The 20,052-nt window shown below is 40.5% G+C and overlaps 1 protein-coding gene across 2 annotated transcripts in view; it reads right to left on the reverse strand.

Annotated features, from left to right (window-relative positions):
- Positions 1 to 20,052, reverse strand: part of lingo2b (leucine rich repeat and Ig domain containing 2b) — a 38,475-nt gene that overhangs the window by 3,676 nt on the left and 14,747 nt on the right. The window contains exon 1 of one of the 2 annotated variants that reach the window (XM_005750437.1): positions 1,397 to 1,605. The exons of the other annotated variant lie outside the window; for it this stretch is intronic. The gene's annotated coding sequence lies outside the window, so the exon portion shown is untranslated. Of the gene's footprint in view, positions 1 to 1,396; positions 1,606 to 20,052 lie in introns of those variants that run through there. 2 annotated transcript variants of the gene reach the window in all.

Consider the following 20,052-nt stretch of genomic DNA (forward strand, 5'->3'; position numbering starts at 1 on the left):
GAGGATGGAAGATGTTTCAGCCCAATGGCGAGAAATGTCCCTCGTTAGAGTCCACTGAGGCTGAATGCCCATGTGGATTTGTTGTTGCTGCATGTGTGTGAGTTGGTTTTGCAGCGTGCGTGTCTGAGGGTTAGGAAGGGGAACATGTGGCAGGTGCTCAAACTAAAATCCAGACTAAACAGAAAATGAAATGACAGCGTGTGCTTGCTGCTATAATTAAATCTACAGAGTTTTGCCAGCACATGTAACCCCAACACAATCAATGGAAGTATATAGTATATACAACTCTTTATTTAGCGATCGACATATTGAGTCAACTCACTTATTGTTAAATGTTGCACTATAATTTTCACTAAGATGTTGTGACAAATGGCAGTTTCACATGCATTCTCTTCTTTCTTTTCTGTGCTTATTATTTTTTCGTTATGGTGTATGCATTTGTATTGCACTTTGTGCTGCTTAAATAACCCAGCAATACTTATTGTATTTCGAAAAATACATTTTTAATTTTGCAGCACAGTAGACTAACACCTCTGCAGCCACTGTGCATGTTTCGCCGTGCACGTGATCTATTCTCAGCTCGCAATTATACAAAAGGTGTTTACCGTGGCCACATTTGCTGCTTTGCATAACAGTGCATGCAACTGTTTCCAGTTAAATCATTTTGAGTTAATTCAAACCAAATTCTTTCAATTATGTTTAAGGAGACAAATGCAAACGTGGCCACTTGCACAAGTTTTTTTCCCACACGGGTGAGGTGATTACACACTAATAATTTTCAGAGGCTGCTTTAGTGAATTTAAATACGCATTTTTATTCATTTGCCCTGCGAAATGTGGCTCTTAATTTCCATTCCTGCAAAGGCAGGGCTGGAAAGGAAGCATAGATAACAGCAGGGTAATGAGGAGACGGATGCAGAGTTCAACAGTAAAATGTTATCTCTAAGAGCCGAATCTCTCCATGGCTCGGAAAGACACAGACTTTGACAGAAAAAACCACCAGTGAGCAGCCACAGGTTGTTGAATTGACAGATGGCTATGTAGACAGAGAGGCTGACCATAATTGCCTCATTACCAGTAGTATTTGCATTCTGCTCATGGCTATCTTTGCCAATTAGGTGTGCAAAACGTAAGGCACATCTGTGAGTGGTGGAAATTTGAATGCTCTGTGATAAAGGCAAGGAAAAATGGGAGAAATATGAAAGGCGCCTTTAGAAAAGCTTTTCCACTGCTTGCAGAGCTCGCAAAGCAAAATCCTGCCAAGGTAAGCAGATGATGAGCACACAGACAGACACGTACCTTACTTTGATAGTGAAGTGAGTGACGTTCAGAAAATAGCTGAGATGAGGCAGAAGGAGCCATGCACACTCACTCATCCGCTTTCTTACAGCACTCACCCCACCGCTCAGCTCATCAGCCGCACCGCTCGCATCTCCATATCTCTGCCTTTCTTTCCCCTTTTCTTTCTATTGCTGTTTTATCTCCGTATCCTCCTGTTCACACATCTTCCACCTAACTCCTTTTCTCTCCGCGGTCCTGCCTGGCAAAAGCCCCAGTCCGTTCATCAGTCCCTGCAGGCTGGGTTTTTATCGATCGCGGCGCAGACACATCAGATGCCAGGAATGTAGCCTTTAACAAAGAGCAGGCCGTTGCCACAGCAACTACAAACCCTTACTCCCATCCGCTCTGTGTTGTCTGCCAATCAAATTAATGAAAAAAGGAAGGAATAGAGTAAGGGCGGGGGGTGATGTTTTTCCATATTCATTTAGTTTTCATATTGAGACAACAAACTATTTGAATGTATGGGTAGAAATTCAGGTCCGCTGGTGGAGCCAAGCTCACTTTAAGGTGTTTCCAAGCTGTCATTCCGAGCGCCTCGCTATTTGTCGGCCTGTCTTGTTGCCCATCCATCTGGTGCTCTGGTAACTATCTATGTCTCTCTACCTTATTATCCTTCCACATGCCTGCTTCTTTCTTTGTGTATTTATCAGTCTGCCCTTACCCGCCAGCTTCTCTTCCTCCCTGCTTCTCTGTTTAATAATTACAGTCCACTTGTCTTTTGCTGCAGTGGGGAACTGGCCTGGTGATGTGCTGATGAGTCGTGTGTCAGGCGGTCCTGCCACGGCTCTGCTCTGAGAGTTAGCCTACAAACGGAAACGGCACCATCTCGTCAGTTATTAAAGCTTGTATCAGGAGTAAACTAGCTGTTGTTTTACGCTTTCATTTCTCCACAGTTAGAAAAGGTTTTAAAAAATGAAGCAGAGGAAATTTTTATGCATTTTAAAGCAGAAATTGTGGAAAAAAAACTGTACAGTTGCTATATTGCTTCATGAATCAAAATCTGTCCAGGTTCCCATGCGGACACTGGTGCAATAAAGGTGATTCCCACAAGACTCCAAATCATGTCCTTGGATTAAAATACTATTTCAACATTTGTGCAAGCACATAACCTTGAAAACTGATGTAGCTTTGATTCTTCTAAAGACCAGCAGTCTGTTTGATGTCCCCACACACACCCAACACCACTCTGCCGCTCACCGTTCTAGTTTATCTCCACAGAATAGCTGAATGGATAACTGATAAGAATGATCACACTTTCTAATAACCATCATCGCAAAAGGGTAAATAGTAGTAAACAAAAGTTAAATTAAACTTTCATCATTTTAAACTTTTAACTTGGTTAAAAGTTGTTTTTTAAACCAACCATAAACTTTGTTTGGCTATTGAAAAAGTTGTGACTGATGTTTAAAAGTATGTGTGAGTAGATGGGGGTAGTGATGGTTCCTCTCTTAGCTCAGGGCACTCTCACAAAAGAGTTTCACATCCTGGTAAACAAAGGTTTAAAAAAAAAATCACAGGACTGTGGTCATTATCAGTCTCACTCATTATTCATTGTTTGGTTATGTCTGGCAAAGTGTGTGAATCTCTGAAGTGCCTGCAGATGGATGAGGATGTACTTAGTGATCAGAAAATACTTTGATAAAATGTGGAAGTCTTTAAATACAAAATCCATTTAGTGATCTGACTATTGACCATTGCATTAAAAATTCATACTCTGAACTCTGAAACATTGCCATTCCACACACACCGACTTCTGCGTTACATATAGCATATATTCAGCTGCTTGTGAATGCAATTATCCAATCAGTCAACTGCATGGCAGCAAGAAAGCAACAGTAACTCAAATAACCATGTTACAACCAAGATTTGCAGAAGAGCATCTGTGAACACACAACATGTCCAACCTTGACGCAGATGGGCCACTGTAGCGGAAGACCACACTGGAAGCTGGACACTCAGAACGCAATTTATATGAGGTTATTAAAACAGGACAACACAAAACTTAAAAAGACTGGTCTGCCGAGTTTGGATTTTTACTGCAACATTTGAATGGGAGGGTCAGAATTTGGCATAAATGGCATGAAAATGTGTATCCAGCTGCCCTGTATCGAAGGTTCAAGCTGGGATTTTTTCTTGGCACATTTTCGGCCGCTTAGTACCAAATAAGTCTCATTTAACAGCAGAGCCTCCCTGAATAATTTTGCTAACTATGTGCATCCCACAGACCTCAGTGTACCAGTCCTTCCAGCAGGATAATGTGGCTAACAGATCTGCAGCAACTGTGCGGTACTACTACGTCAATAGGGACCAAAATCTGTAATGTTTCCAGCACCTTGTTCATGAAACTGTGTCGCAAAGAATTAAGGAAGCTCTAATGACTGTATGGGGTCCAAACTGCTCCTAGCAAGCTGTAACTAATGAAGTGGTCTGTGAGCATATAGTCCCTACTGCGTACACAAACACAAGAAAACAAATTACCAGTGGATTTGTTTCTTATCACCTTTGACACTGTAACTGTTTTTAAGTGAAACTGCAAGAGAGCATTCACTGGTTAATTGCATTATCCACCTCCAGATCACATTCGAAGCCCTCTATGTCACAGAAGCTTCTTCTATCAGAGTAACTCCACAGCCACTCAGATCACCACACCAATTTCTAGTGGGACTTCAACTGTGATATAGCACTGCTTCTGCAGACTCCTTTAACCATTAAAAACATCGATGGTTTTTTAGACATATTGTAAAATGCTAAATTAAGTTTGCTTACTTACTTACCCAAGACACAGATAAAATTCTTAGAAAAATACAGCAAATCCTGTAACTGTACCCCACATCTTTTTAACATTGTGGCATAATTAATCAAAATAAGCAAGGCCTTTGCTGAAACAATGGTGTTTTCTGCAGCAACAACTTTGTTCTATACTGAGTAGCACCTGGTGCGAATTAACCAGAGATTAACTAGCTTGTTGTGATGAAGGCTCTGTGTTCCCAGCAAAAAGCTTTTCAGACTTCCAGGCGATGACAAGTGGTGGAGGGCGTGAAAAGCAGATGGGAAAGAAAACCCATTTCCAACATGTTAAAGAGTCAGAGGAATAAAAGAAGAAACGAAAAAATACAAACAAGACTGAAAGGAACACATTTGTACTCGGTTGCCAGTTATTAAACATCTAACAGCACATTTAAAAACGTGAGCTCATGACCTTTTAAAACAGCACCAATATCTTTATATTAACAGTGAAGAATATTTATGTATAATATAAAACAGGTCTTTAGTAGAGCCCACAGATGATTATTACTTCTTCCCATTGCCCTAAGCCAGTGTCTCAGGGAGGAGGGAACGAAAGATATTGATACTGATGCAAAAGATGATCATGTTTAGAATTTGCAGGTGTTGGAGTGTTGAAATTTCTGTCTGGAGGCATCATTCAAAAGAGAGCCTGCTAACAACAGTGTAAACTGGACACGCCGGTTGTTTAACTACGCAGGTGGATTTATACGGCCGATACTGCTGAATAAAAGTTCAGTGTTTCATTATCTTTGTTAAAGCTTTTTCAAGCAATTATAAAAAACACCCAGCTTGTGTGAAAAGTTTTTCTTGTTCCTTTATGGGCTTAATAAACACACACACACACACACACACACACACACACACACACACACACACACACACACACACACACACACACACACACACGGAAGAATTTAGCCAGGTTACTGAAGAGTCAGATATATATCAACCTGGATTTGTGCAGACCAATACATAGAATGAACTGTTGGTATTTAATTTTTATCGGCTGGATAAATATGTTAGTGGATTTGTTGCATTAACTCTAAACTCTGCATTTTCCCAAATACAGCCAGTTACAACTTGGTCCCGATAGATAAGAAACACTATGGAGAAAAACTGGAGAGGTTGGGTCTTTTGGCTGACTTGGGTGAGCTTGAGGAGGAGGTGCTCGAGGAGAGGGTGGTCTGGGTGTGTCTGCGTTCACTGCTGTGTCTGTGATCTGAACTCAGATAATGGTTAGATGGATGGATGGAGGTGCAAAGTGAACTCTAAGCTCGCCACAGTGAAGAGTGCAGGATGTGATAGACAAATGTAACACCGAGCCTGCGTTTTTTCAGAAGGAAAAGAGAAAAAGGAGTATTTTCCAACTCATAACTTTTAAGCTACACCAACTTAATACTATGGACGAATTGAACGGAAAATGAAAGAAAGCACGTTCGCTTTAAAGTACACGCAGATGTTAATCTGAATATTTAAACTGTGAAAACATTTAATGAAAATTCAGCAACTCAAAAAATTCTACCATTACCAAATTTTGAAATCCAATAATCCTGATGGAAAACGACAGCAACAAATTCCTAATTATACATTTGAGAGTAAAAAATAGTGTTATAACAATGAGTCACTAAACATGATGACACAGAACTTATTCTACGGATGCACAGCTGTAACTGTGCTAAATGTGATTTATTTTAAAGAGAAAAAATAAACAATGGAACGCTCATTGGACTCACAGCTGTACCTGACCGCCTCCTCACTGAATGGGCTACTGAGACAGCCACATCACGGTGCAGAAGCCTCCAGCATGTAAAGGGTTAAAGGGATGATTATTATCCTCTGTTATAATCATAATGAGACCAGAACTATAATATGAAAGCATTTACTGCGTCGAAGTAATCTGCACATCACTGACATATGACTCAACACTGCGAGTGGCCTATTTAAATCTGTGGCTCTGACAAGCCTGACCCAGGCTGACATACAGTGGCACACATACAGTACCATAGATGCAGCTTCTCACTTTGAGCTTTACAATATTTTTAGAAAGAGTTGGAGCCAACCCTGTCACGTTCAAGATGCAAAATATACAAAAGCCCATAGAATTCTGGGTAAATTGTAATAGTAAGGCGGGTCATTGAGAAGGGCAGCCTACAGGGTTGAACGTTTTGGGATTTGGTTCTGAATTGGATTAGAGTCACAGTGAAACTGTAGAAAATCTGACAGCCGAAAAGGAGCTGTAGGGTGATGCATGAGTCACTGTGAGATGGAGAGAGAAAGAAAGAAAGAAGAGGGTAAAAAAGAGAGAGAGGGGAGAGAAGAACATAAAGCAGAAATGCATGAAGAAGTGAAGGAAAGCCACGCTTACAAGATTAGATAAAAACCCTTGTTTTCCTGAGCTGACCGTGACTTCTAATGTACTTTTTACTGCGTGAAGCTGGAGAAACTGATTGCAGCTCTTCCACGAGATCTCAGTAATACTCAGGCAATGTTCAGCGCACATGTTGATTTTAATCTGCGGGCTCATCTGTCAAGATGAGCACCATTAAATCCCTGTTCATTATCGCACCACTTACCAAATCTGCGGCCTTTGACAGGAGCAGAGCAAACGCAATTTACACTGGGAGGGACTTAATTGGACCATACCAAAACATTTTATTTTATACAATATCTGTGGCTGCAAAACTATCTGTGGATTAATAATGCATTTTATTGACACAGCGTGTCCATCACGTTTCTTTTTGCCCTCAGGTGTGCAATAAATCAATGTGTTGTCCTGCAGTTTTGTGAAAAGCACCATTTGCAGGACTGCAACTTTGAGGTAATGATGTTTGCACAGTTAAGCCAGTATGTGTGGCTAGAGGTAGCTATATAACATTAAAGGCATGTGTTGTCTTTGTGGTTACGGTGCATAATAATCGCCACTATAAATCCTCTCTCCTCCTCCCACAGGCTTGCAAACGTGAGTCTGTTGTTGAATTCATTTACATGGCTGCAATTATTTTGCAGCCAGCTCCTTGGAAATAAGCCATTATCATTTTCTTCCCACTACAACCCCTGCAAAGGACTTTAATGCAGATTTCACTCTTGCTTTTGCATTACAAAAAGCTTGCATTTCTTTCAAGTTTTCATTTGTCACTTTAGATCACCAGTCATAAAAACTGTGCGCTTCTATTCATCCTTTTGCTTTCTCGCTTAAATAATAAAATGTTCTGCTTTGCTAATTTCCAGATGTATGAGTGGCATGAATAATGGAATTATTTCACATGGGAGAGTTCACATGTAGGCGATTATTATCAGCGGGAACATACTCTGCATGATAATTGACCCGAGAGGACATGTCATCGAACCAGTCATCGTTTTTGTGCATATCTGATGCACAAACAAATGTGCGTGCAAATGGTGATGATGATTCAACAAGCAACGATGCTGTGACACAGTGAATTAACAAAATATTAGGACTGCATATTCTACTAATGCCGTTAGACAAAGAAAGAAACAGGGGAGCTAGAGGACAGCTGAGATTTAGCAAAAGCAGCAGAAAGGCATTACTGATGCTTTCTGCCTTCAGTGCAGCCAGAGCTCGATTTAATGATAATTCGCTGTGTATTCACCACAAATACTAACAAGCCAAATTCATTTTCTATTCTGGGAATTGTGTCACTCTGCACACCCACTGACCACCCTGCAGAGTGCAAAATGTCAGCAGAGCTTTCAGGGTGCTGTTAGGATTCGGAAGTTGAACCGTGTTCTTCTCGGCTAATTAGAGCCTGTGCATCCAAACTCTGCCAATTAAACAGCTTCTTTCTGCACCACTGGCCACGTTTCCTCTGAAGCTGTGGCTTGTTGAGCCATCACCAGCGTATCCTGTCTTCCACCATGTGGCTTGTTGTGCGTCTGCTGTGCTGCAGGCTCACGAGGGATGTTGCTTTACCCCACAGTCTCTGGATTTAGAACTGTCCAGTTAATACTTAGTGAGTGTTTGCTCATACTGATAGACAGAGGGAGGGAGTGTGCAGAGCCTTTGCACAACAGCTTTTAGAAGTGCAACTAAATGCAAACAGTAATGTGCTGTAACACAGCGTCCATGCTGTGGACATGAATAATGTGAGCATTGTGTTCCTCCACCGGCTGACGTGCCATCTATGACACACAAAAACCCTGTTTGTAAAATGTTAGTCAAAACTGAATTCTCGTTACGTGCAAATTTGATTAAATTCTGACAAATACTGAAGGAAGAGCTGTGGTTTTTTATAAACTGTGGATGGGCAACGGATTCCCATACTGCCTCTTTATATAATATTCTTTAGATGACATATCATAGAGCACAGCAACTTTCAGATATGCTTCTTCTTGAAAATATATCAAATTTACATTTCAGTCTAATCCTTGGAAAGTCACTTTTGTGTAAAAGTGTATGTAGCATTGTATGAATGTTGCTTTTGTCTTATTAAGATCATTTAAGAGTCCTTTTGATTTTCAGCATTCACATGAAATAATTAAATTCAGTGATTTAGTCGCCATCATCCTCTGTTTTAATTTTTTTGGCATTATGCTAAAAAAAAAAAAGGAAATAAGGAAAAGGTTTGTGCTACCTATTCATCATGAAAGACAGACAATGTTAGCAACTATCCGATAAAGCCTAGTCATAAAGGTCCAAAGGCTTTTTGCAGTATTTTTGCTGTATGTTTAAAAGCTTTCGCTGTCATTGGTTATATATGAAGGAGATGGATGTAGTCACTGTGACCTCACCTATTGCTAATTAAAATCCACTTGTGAAGCCTGGATTTTAGCACTTTTGCTACCTTAATTTTGATATTTTGAAACCAAATGTCACAAATGAGGTTACTTGTCATTCATAAGGTAGTAGTAAGGGATCTTAACTCTAAATGGGACAGTAATTTACAATTCAATTTTATTATTTTATTATTTTTCAGTTGGTTGCACTGCCCCCAAGTGGCCAATAAATTATCTCACAGATTTCTGTTATTATTTGTTCTGGCAGAAGAATAATCTGCATGAAATAGAAATGAAATTTATGACTGAGAGGAACAGTGATCACTAGCCAAGGCTTCAGGGACACAAGCCTAGAAACAACATCCAGCAGACATCCATCAATATGGAACAATGTATATGTCTGACTCAACGGTGGTCGCCAGCTAAGTGAAATTGGTCGCAAAGTTGCTGCATCAAAACCTCCTTGCTTTGATTGCAAGTGGTTGCCAAAGGGATCGCAACTGGTCTCTAGGCCGGTCGGACTGAGGCTGAAGGCTTCTATTGCAAAATATACTTAAAAATTGATCACTGAGCAATCAGGCAGCTGCGGTTCAGGAGGCAGAGAGGTCGCTACAAATGGAAATGTTGGTGTCTTCTCTACTATGCATGTCAAAGTATCCTTAGGCAAGATATTGAACCCCGAGTTGGACCCAATGCATCCACTGGAGTTTAGAAGAAAAGCACTTAGATGCACAAAAAGATGCTTGTGTAAATGCCTAAAGAGGATTTGAAGTAGAAGAGCGCTACATAAGTAGCAGACCATTTGCATAATGTCCCGAATAGTAACTTTTCAGACTCTTGTCATATCTAAGTAAAACTATAACACAACAATCTGGTATAACAGACGCGTCTGACAGAAAGCAGTTCCAGTCTGCTTTTGAAAACAGTTCATTTTCAGCCTTCTAATGTACAGTCAAACATGTCAGATACATGGAAGAGCTTTACTTGATAAATGAGCGAGCCCTTAAGCTTGCTCTTTTAAATATGAGTCATTCACAAGTATTTTTTTCTACTGCTTCTCAAAGATTTCTCTCATATGCTAAAAGATCAAATAGTCCATTAAGGTCCTTCCTGAAATAATGAAATAGTTAAGTAGGCAATCTATTAGCTGCTTTCCAAGTGATTCGGTTTAAAATCTCCTTTTTCAAATGTGTCGCACAGACACTCAATTCTGTAGCTAATAGTACTGTAACATCAATATTCATACTGGTCTGTGCGTTAGTCTCTAGCCATTTTATATTCTACCTCCGTCGCAGAAGGACAATAATCATACTGTGAGAAGTGATTGCTTCAAATATCTCATTGCTTCATTTCAATGACTGCTTAGGTTTCCAACAAAATAATGATCTGATTTTCCACGCCGTGTCCACCGGCATTATTGTCTCCTGCCTATCCTGGCAAGAGTTTTGTAGAGTAGTAGATTTTTCTCACCCTCTCGCTCTCTTTCCTTGTTGCTTATAAATCCGAGTGTTACTTGAAGGACACTCACCATATTAGGTTTCTGTCTAATTTTAGTCTTGGGAGGTAGAACTCATCCATTTTTCATGGTAGACGTATACCACTGCTGGTTCACAGGGGCCTTCCTCATTCACAGAAACAAGATTTGTCTTAACATATTACACCAGAATGTTTTTGCTCTCTATTCTAATCATCTTATCTCCTGCAAACAAGTCCTGTGTAATGTGTTTCACGACTATATTACTGATAGGTTTTGGCACATTTGCATGGAGGCTTATTGCTGCTGGGGTAGAGGTTCGGATTTTCTTCTGTTAAACTTGTGCGCAATCCCAGCAACCATATTTAAAAAGAATCACATATACTTCCAGGTTTTACTCAACCAGAGAAAATCTACAATCCTTTTCATTCCAGATGACACTAAACCACTACGTCAGAGAGGTGCTGCTACTTTAAAAGGTCAAGTTTTACCTTACACATATCGCTTACCTCTAAAAATAACGAGGGAAAAAAGAGCCCATCGTTGTTAGATGGTCTCTTGTTGTCAACATCTTTATGTTTGCCACAAAACTCATGGGAGGCATTTGTACTGTCCTAGTAGGGGCCTGTTGCAATTATATGGTGCCCGTATCGATCCCAAGTATTGATTCAAGTCGGTCGCTGAATTTAAGATTCAACAGATGCTTCTTTGGATTTCAGAGGAAATGAGAACAATGGAAAGTTCTTTCATTTGAAAACAGCAAGGCATCTCTTTAATAAGGCATTTTTATTTACCTTAAGAAGTAAGCTGCACCATGTCTCTGTTGTGTTCACTAAAGCTTTCAAAACTGAAGGCTGAATGCTAATGAAGCAGCCCATTTAAATTCAGCTCATCCTTCATTGTTCACTGTGGAATTGGTAAAGTGTCGGTTTATAAAAGTAATTCTTACCATGTTTCACAGTTTCAAGAATATTTGCTGAATATCTGAAAATAAAATCTTTGAATGAAGTTGAACTATTAGCTCAGCCATCCTGTGTCTAATAATGCACACATGAATCTGCATGCACTCCCTCATAAGGCTCACTTTAAATTAAATATGCAAGATTATTTAACAGTATATGCAGCCAGGGACTACACCGCCAAGGTCTCCATCAAGGCCACAAGTCAGCTGATCAAGTACCGTGGGATCTTCATACAGCGATTGCAGTAATGAGGATGTTGCACAGGTTTGTTGTGGAGAAAAGAGCTGAGGAGCTGTCGTTTCACTGGTCGATACACATTCCCACCTTATCTGTGGCCACGAGCAGTGGGCAGTGACGAGTAAGATCACGGATAAAAGTGGCAGGAATGAGCTTCCTCTGAAATGTGACTTGGCTCTCCCTTACAGATAGGATGAGGTGTTTGTCCATTCAGGGTGGGTTCAGAGTGAGATGTCTCTTGGACACCTCCTAGGTGACTTTTTTCAGGCATGTCCCCACGGGGGAAGACCCCTGGGAAGACCCAGGACACACTGGAGATATTATGTCTCACGGTGTCTCGGGAACACCTCTGTTTCCCCCAGGTGCATGGGGAGAGGGGGGTCTGAGGGTCTCTGCTTCAGCGGCTGTAGCCATGAACCCACGATGGATGGATGGATGGATGGATGGATGGATGGATGGATGGATGGATGGCCTTTCTATTTCAAATCTCAAATTTTAGCCAGAAAAGATAAAACCCCCAAATCCTGGGAGGCTTTCAAAAGGCTAAGAGCTTCGTATTTATTATTTTTACACAACAGCTGAATCGATTTTCTAACATACCTCTTAGAGAAAAAGCTAATTTGCCAAAGTCGGCATGCTCCTTTGATTTGGTCTGTCCCCACCTGCATGCACTACACTTAAAAACATTCTTACTTTTTTTTGAGGCTGGTCTCAAAGATTAATTCACTCACAGATTCAGTCTTCAGTCTTTGCGAATAAAGATCGGCAGCTGACAAAGATATAGTTGCATTAGACTGCTAAAAAAAATATGATTAACTGTTGCATTTTTTTTTAAAGGGCAGGTTTTTCAGATACAAAGATGTGGGGATAACGGAAAGTTTTCCTTTCCAGTAAGCACAGTCCCTCTAAGTGACTGCATACCCAATTTTCTTTAGTATATCTTAAGGAAGACATAATTTCAGCTAATAGCATCTGTATTTACACTTGGTATCTGAAGCCAAAGCAAGACATTCCTGCCAGCTGTATAATTAATATAGCTTAAAAAAAAAAGCCTCATTTTCATTTCACTGCCAGAGGGTTTGTGATTATAATTTGCTCTCATCCCTCTTTTTTTTGTCTTGGAACTTACACTCCCCTCCTTCCCTGGAATGTCTCCTCCACTTACAAACTATGTCAGCATGGGACCTGGTATTTTCTCTGTGTTCAGCTCCTCATATCTAGGAAGTAATTTTGCCTGTTAGCAATTATTAATAACACAAATCAGATGAAAGCCCGAATGCTGAAAAGCTAGTTTATCCGACAGATGTTTGAACTCATGCGGACGTTTAGTGCCAAGCTGCAGCATGTTCTCACTGGCTTCGGATCAGTTTGTATTTAGGCTGTGAGTGTTAGAGAGGAACACGCCGCAGCAGCATCCTTTTCATTAACTGCTGTTTACACGGCAAAAGGTGAAATGTGGATTTTTGGTGATCACGTGTTCACAGTATTTGTTATGCTATTAGCCTAAATGTGAATCAGTTACTCTGGAAAAGCTGCTCTCGCAGGATTTTGATCCCAGCGATGCTTCAGATGATTTCTTTTCACCTGAGGAACAGGCTGTCTGTCAGGACGTTAATACGCTTCTGGCTCGGATCCAAACGATACTTAGACAAAATACACAGAGCAGCAGTAAATATTGGCTGTGTTGATATCAGTGAGTACCGGAAGCATGAACTTGCTCCCAGACCTTACGATCATTTTCCTAGAGAGCCGTTTAGTTAGCGTCATCTCCTTTTACATCAGACCCTCTGTGAGGGATTAGGCAGTCCTCACTGGCATTGAATAACATGGGAGGATTAGCACTTTTGCCTGTCACCAAATCAGTCTGACGGATTAGCAATCTCCACTGGCACTCTAGAGAATTCACTCCTGCTCTAAACGTATTCAAGTCAGTGTGACAGCCAAGGTGACATTGGAGTGAAAGGGAAAGAGTCATTTTCGTCAAACCCTCTGACAGAGTGTGGCACTGCGCTGTGCATGGACAATTTTAGCCTTCACGGGCATTTAGTGGGAATGGGTAATTGACAGCATGGGCGTTAGCAGTCAGGTGAGCTAGCAGATCTTTGACTGAGTAAACTGGTTTCTTTTTTCAAAGTTCTCCAAACTCTGGTACCTTTTTGTGGTCATTTCATGGCATAGCTTCCAACTGCTTTTTGTAGATCACATGGTTGTGCTGGTGTCATCTGAGTATGACCTTGACCTCGGAGTGGGGTAGTTTGAACCTGTGAAGCAGTCTAGAAAAGAGTCAGCGCCTCAAAGTCTGAGGCCGTTGTTTTCACAGTGGTTTTCACCTGCTGAATGAGAGTCACTGCTCCAAGTGAATAAGTTTAAGTATCTAAGGATCTCTGGTTTCACGAGTGACGCAGAGGTGGAGCATGAAATGGGCGTAATCTGAGCGTTCAACTGGACCGCTGTGGTGCAGAGAAGGCAGAGCCTGAGGACAAAGCTTTGGTTTAACCAGTTGATTTTCATTCCAACCCACACCTATGGCCACATGTTCTGGGTAATAACCAGAAGAATGAGACCAAACAGTTGAGTTTGTTGTTTGGACATTTGGTGGGGACTGGGGCAGCTGAAGTGCTTCAGGCATCCAATTAAAATGCCTCTTTGACATCTTCTTCAGGTCCTGGGAGGCAACCTGGGGCAGAGCGCGAACTTGCTGTAGATGTCATATATATCTAATCTGACCTGCAAATGTGTCAGGACCACTCAGGAGTAACTGGAAAGTGGGGCGGGGGATAACTCCATCTGGAACTTCCTGCTCAGCCAAGAAGAAGAAAAGGTATGGCTGGACCAACAGATGGCTATATAGATGTGCATTTAAAATTTTAGAAAATAGAGACAAACACCGAACGACATCTTTTTTTGTGCCAACAGTGGCATCTTTTAAATTGGATTTATCCCACCAACAGAACAAAATGCAGATATTCATTTGAACTTGACACGACTGACTAATTATCTAATAATTACAGCCCTATTAGAAATCTGCATGGATTTCTCATTAATTCAGGCTCCTCAGGATTGCAGTTCTACAGTTAACACTGGCTAGCAGTAGCACGAGAAGATTACCTGCTTTCAGTCTCTCCTTTAGGTGAAACCGTTCCTGCTGTGCACTATTTGTGGATTTTTACCACAACAGTGACAGAAGCCCGAGGCTGCCTGTGACAGAAAGAGAAGCTCTTCTCCTGTGATTTGTTTACAGCGGATCCGCAGACTTAATGTAAGAGCATCAAATTATTGTTTGTGTGAGCTCACTGGATGCTTTCACACAATATTACACCTGCCGCATAATTGGCTGCCTGCAAACATAGCTAGAGACTGGGAAATGTGAACTCCTTGGGGAATGGAGCAGGTTTGGGCCACATAAATGTTCGCTAGCACACATTCACATGCATGAATATTCCAAAGACACTGCACAAAGTCTCATATCCACTTGAAAGACTTGTTACTAAGCGGGAAGGGAAATTTTCCACTGCTATGCAGTGGCTAGACTTCATACTGACTTGAAGGCAGAGAGTGTTTGGATAGAGCTTCTATTTTATGTTTAAACAGTGTTTCATTCATGTACTCATTTAAACGACTGGTATTCCAAAAAGCACTTGGGAAGCTAGTAAAAAAAAGACCATACAGCTGAGATAGATGCAGAGAAAATCTTTTAGCTTGAAGCCACACATTTCTGTCCCTCGGTGGACTCTGGGTGTTTGCATGAGCTCAGCAGTCTCAGCATTAGCAGTCTTACAAATTGCACCATTCAGAAAAAGCAAGTATATGCCAGAAAATCAATATAAAAAGCTGCAGACAAAGTGGCCTCTATAGCAAAGCCCATGTTTTACACAGGATGGAGGACTACAGGTGGCACACATCCCTTAGCACCTTATCTATTTTCTATCAATGGAACTAAAAGAAACAGAATAAATAGTCGCAGCTGCTCAAACTAACTCAGACACAACTCAGTGTCTACCTTTTAATTTTCTAGGCCTGAATTTAGATCACACAGTAGGGTGTTTTAGACAAAAAGATGAAGGGATAACAGGTTTGGACAGTATGTTATGAAGTTTGTCATTGTGCAACAACTAGGACTGTAAGTGCCTGCTAGTTATACACATTGACTGCAAATAAAATATAAACACAGCCTCCAGGTCTGCAAAGTGAAGCCAGTGCAGGGACGCCTAAAATCTGCATTGTATCTAATCACCAGAAGGGGGCGACTACTGAAAAGATTTCTATTGGAAAACAACCCTTCGGTTCTCTTAATCTCTGACCTCAGCAAACATTTTTCTAATACGTTTTCATGTTTTACTAAATGTAGCCTGATGCTTATTTTTTAAATTATGTTTTTAATTAGAGTCAAAAAGGACAATCAAGCAGGTTATGCTAAAGAGCAGACCTACACTCAACCTTCTAGTTGAAACCATGTGGGTGTGCAGTGTTCCTTGGATTCTTAGTGCAGAAATAAAGAACTTGACCATAAAACATCTCTTAAATCCAAAGGAACAAATCATGAGTCTACAAAACACTCAAAGACCCAGAAACATGAAAACAACTTCACTTATCAGTGACCGTGGCCATGTTTCTGTCAGAGAGTCTCTTTCAGTGTCTGTGTACAGCTTTCAGTTATAAGTCAAGAAAAGACACAATGTCTTATGGCTTTATTAAGTAGAGCCAAATAGACTAGACTTTTCTTTATGAGCCAAAATGCTTTTGAGTGCACTTTACAAGTAAACTTATGACCACGTAGACTTCTCAAGGAGGCAGATCACCGAAGCAAAATAAAATCCCCAAACTCAGACAAAGTCTTCCTCATGCCAAAATTTGGTTTGACCTTTTATAATAAGACCAAAATATAAAATATGCAGTACTATAACTCAGGTTTAAGTAACAAAAGTTCATCAAAAAATATTGGAAATATTTGGGTATCGGGTGGCATAACTGTTAGCCATCGGTACTGGATACATTTAAACACTTCTGTGTTTATTTCTCTAAAACACCCCAAGAAAAAAATCAGACTGTTCTTGGCATTATATGAGAAGTCAACAGAACTGAGTATTGATTACTTTGTGTCAAAAGTACTAAAGAGAAGTAGTTTTGCAAATTATTATCCAAGAATGGCAAATCAGTGCAGAAATGTTGAGTGCACTTAGCACATGCAACCAGAGTGCACCCTGATAGTTCTCTTCCGCTTCAGTGATCCATTAAGGCTGATAAGTGGCCGGAAATATTAAAGCGACTTTTGTCATTCACAGAAACAGTATTTTTACGTTTTAGAGAGCAATCAGGAGCAAACAGCTTGATTCGTTTTCTCTCGCCTTCTGTAGATCAACAGGTCATGTGTTACATGGTGGGTTTGGCAAGAGCTAGCATGCAGATGAGAATGAGGCAGCCTCACGCAAAGACCTATTTTTAGAAGGAGAAATGATACTAACCTTTCTTCACTATGAAAGGAAATTTAGCTTCATTTGATATTCCTGTTAAAGACAACTGAAGGGCTTTTCTATCTTATAGACAAGTCACCTGCTTAAACCATGAAATACAAAGCAGCAACTGGTGCAACTAAAAAGGAAATTAAAATACTTTGTTACAAAAGATTTCCCTTAATGTGCTTTACAGCAGATTAATGAGATACTGTACAACTCTGCATATGTCTCAGAGCGCCTGCTTACTGTTCTCTTGTGAGACCTGCGACTTGAGGAAAATGTAACGGAAGCACCAGAACTTCTTAAGTAAAATATTCCAGCAATTATCCTCCCTTTAATGACTCCCATAGTGAATTACTGAAAAAACTGTGCCTCCAAAGGATGGAGAGATGGATCTGCTACCTACAACATCTGAAATTTCTTGGAGTTTTGATCTTGGAATCAGCATATTGATGATGAACAGATGGATGATGGACAAATGGATGGATTCAGGGTCACAGGGAGGGCGGGGCCTATCCTAATTGTCACAAGATGAAAGGTTTAGTGCACCGTGGACAGGTTGTCAGTCAATCACAGGCCAAATAGAGAGAGAGAAAGCCATTCATGTTAATAAACTGTGAAATCCCTCATTAACGTGACATGTGTATCTGTGGGTGATACTCCAAAGACGAGCAGGGAGACATATATGCAACATTCTTGCTTTAGGGTGACAGCGCTAACTGGTGCACCCCTCTGTTGTACAGCACATGTCCGGGGCGACATGCATACAGTGCGACCGCTAACTGCACCCAAGCATGAAACTCCAATGCATCCTCAATGTCAACTGTGACTGTGAAAATGCTGTGTTGAGTAATTAATAAATCAGCGAGGCATATGAAAGGACAGTATTTCAATGCTTTCTAAAGGAAACCCCCATGAAGAACACTGTGCCCTGCAACAGCACGAAACAAAGAGACAGTGAGAGAGGAGAGCTGAGATGCTAACGCAAACTGAGGCATATTTTGGGCTTGGATCGTTAAGCTCAGTGTGTATGCAGGCCAGTGGGGAGTGGTGATAATTGTACTCAGGCACGGTACAGGGCAACTACTGTGAATGCTATTTGGGTTACCACCAGTGAACGCAAATTATCTTTAAATTGCAATAAAATGTATTTTTGATGATTAAAAAGACTTGACTTAATGAAATCATATAAAGAAAAAACGGTCTAAAGTGTGAAGCACAGCAAACAAAGAGATACTTTGGGGAAGATACAAGGTAAAAGGAAATAATAATAAGTAATAAGGTAGCTACATTTGTATGGGCAATGAGCTTCAGGGAACACATGGTTTAAGCAATAATAATGAGTTAAAGAGAAGCTGACAGCTTTATAAGGCTGAAATGAAAACGTGCCATTACTTGTGCTTCGATTCAAAACTCTCAGCTCCACAGTGGCGAGAAATGAGTGTCATTTCATTCCAGCTGGTAGAGCATTTACTCATTATGTCAACAATATGACACCATATACAGTTTTTCTCTGAACACCTGGATTTTATGTGGGATTTATTCATTTTATTTAGGTGTTACAAAATCGAGAGGTTCACAGTGTTATTTTACAGAAAGGCAGGTAAGTCACAGTATTTAGCAAAACATAACTTTTATGGTTTCCTGAAATTTGGGCTGTCTCTGTGAGATTGTTAAGTCTGTCCACTGTGTGAAATAAGGGACAGTCTTCTGCTGCAGTGGATCCATTTCCAGCACCGCTATGCTAATTAACCCCCAAAGCAGCTGACAAACACGGCGAGAAGGGAAGCTTACACATTTTGCGAGATTAGGAAATTGCAACAAACTCGGGATGTTCTCTCATCAAATTGTCACTGTCCCAACAGCAGCTCCGTCTTCGCTCAGCTGCTCCAAAGTGTAACATTCAGACACCTCCGGAATATTTGTTCTGCCGAAAACCCGTCTTTCAGCAGACACCCTGTGCTCTTCCTCAATTACACGGTGAAATGCTTAGATTTATTCCGGTGTGTTTGCCAGCTGGATTGCAAGACTCTTACAGCATTACAGCAAATGCACTTATTTTGGCAAACATGCAGAGACAACAAATTACTAAAAATTAGCAGAGCTTGCTCTGAGGCTGCACACAGCAATTTATACATAAACTCAGCCATGTTATCCCTTCAAATCTCAGTGTGGTGTTGCAGAATCTGGTGTGCAAGGCTAGGATTGCTGTGTTTACAGTCAATTTGCCCTAACATGGAATATTTTTAGAATTTCTAATTAGATATTATGTCATAACTAAAGCTTAAAATGTTGTTGATTTGATAACAAAAAATATTCAGAAGTAGTTTAGTCACGGTAAAGTGAATGCAAAGTTGCGTAAGACTTTAAAATCATAACTTTACAAAAGGCATTTTGTAGCTGAAATCATTAAAAGTAAAATTTCTTGCAGTTGTGGTATTTATTTGCAACGATGTCATAATTAGATTTGCCTTCATTGCAATTGAAACAGTAACTAAAAAAAACCAAAAAAAACCCTCACATTGTGACAACACTTTCCCCAAAATCTGAAAACTTTTGATCTCATTCTGATGTAAAACAGGCTCCGAATTTTTAAGAGAGGGCAGTTCAAACTTTCTCGCTATCACTCACTGTCTCACACTATGGCTTGGCTACCTTTTCATATTTTTTGCTGAGGCTTTGAGATGTCTGCTGCTGAGATTTCTGCCACCACGGCGGTACAACGGAGGCAAACGGAATTCGAATGAAATTACTTGCGCTGCTCCTTTGTCATCCTCATCTCTGCCTGTCTTCCACTGTAAATAAGTTTTCTGCTCAGTTGGATGAAGTGAAAATTATTGATGAAAAGTTATCTGTGGTTGTCACTGGCATCTTTGATGTATTCGGGCCCACATCAGTAACAAGAACTGCTTCAGCAACAAAAGTTTCTGAGACGCACTCCTCCCCGTATGAGCACAAATATTACAGGTGAGGAAACTCAATGAAAAAATAAAACAAATCTAGGCAAGGCAAGGCAAGGCAAGTTTATTTGTATAGCACAATTCAACAACAAGGTGATTCAAAGT

This window comes from Pundamilia nyererei, unplaced genomic scaffold, assembly GCF_000239375.1.
Source record: "Pundamilia nyererei isolate P.nyererei 1_Seehausen unplaced genomic scaffold, PunNye1.0 scaffold00274, whole genome shotgun sequence".
Classification (NCBI taxonomy): domain Eukaryota; kingdom Metazoa; phylum Chordata; class Actinopteri; order Cichliformes; family Cichlidae; genus Pundamilia; species Pundamilia nyererei.